Genomic DNA, 1,220 nt, shown 5'->3' with positions numbered 1-1,220 from the left:
CGTAGAATGCCAGTTTTGTTTCTCCTGATGACAACATCCTCCTGAGTAGTCCCGGCCTGGAGATCCGATTGGGTGATTATTTTACCTCTGGAATTTTTTCCAAAGAGGACGCCAACATCACTTGACTATAAAGTAGAACTGCATACCCTCGGAAAAAATTACGGCTGTAGTTTCCCCTTGTTTTCGGCCATTTGCAGTACCAGCACAGCAAGGTCATTTTGATTACAAGGCCAATCAGTCAATTATCCAGACTGTTGCCCCTGCAACTACTAAAAAGACTGCTGCCCCTCTTCAGGAACCAGAAGTTTGTCTGGCCTCTCAACAGATACCCCTCCGTTGTTGTTGCACCTACCGTTCGGTTATGTGTATCGCTGAGTCACGCAAGTCAATCCACTTACGGCAAGGCCCATGGTTCACAGGAGGGAATTTATAAGCAGAATGCTAAAAATAACCAATCTCATTACAAAATGGTTCAAATGGCTCTGAGCACTAAGGGACTCAACTTCTCAGGCCATCAGTCCCCTAGAACTTAGAACTACTTAAACCTAACTAACCTAAGGACATTACACACATTCATGCCCGAGGCAGGATTCGAACCTGCGACTGTAGCGGTCGCGCGGCTCCAGACTGTAGCGCCTAGAACCGCTCTGCCACCCCGGCTGGCAATCTCATTACTAGACAGTTTTATGACAGTTATTGCATTATTAGATAAACAAATGTTTTTAAAATATTAGATAACTTAGTTTAGGAATAATTGTGGTTAAGAAAACTAGTGGCAGTCGAGACAGTTAAATTGAGCAAATCGGCGGTGACTGCACATGAAGTACACATCTGATGTGAGTGTTTGTACCAGGTCGCTTTAGAGGTGAGAAGTTATATGCAGTATTACTTTTTCATACATACGACTTATAACGTATATTTTCAAGTAACACTTTAGTTGCAATTTATATAACAAAAGAGTCTGTATTCCAAAATTATTTCGTACCTATTTTGTATTCCATAGCAGTAAGCTGCTGAATTGAATGAACGGTCTAATGAGTACAGAATATAGATTTAGAGTGAACTGGAAGAAGACAAAGGTAGTGAGAAATAGTAGTAATGAGAATCTCGAGGTACTTAACATCAAAATTAGGGATCACGAAGTAGACGAAGTTAAGGAATTCTGCTACCTTGTAAGTAAAATAACCTGGGACATCAAAAGTAGATTAGCACTGCAGTGA

The sequence above is a fragment of the Schistocerca gregaria genome, chromosome 3, assembly GCF_023897955.1.
Source record: "Schistocerca gregaria isolate iqSchGreg1 chromosome 3, iqSchGreg1.2, whole genome shotgun sequence".
NCBI classification, from domain to species: domain Eukaryota; kingdom Metazoa; phylum Arthropoda; class Insecta; order Orthoptera; family Acrididae; genus Schistocerca; species Schistocerca gregaria.
Note: the sequence above shows the minus strand (reverse complement) of the source record.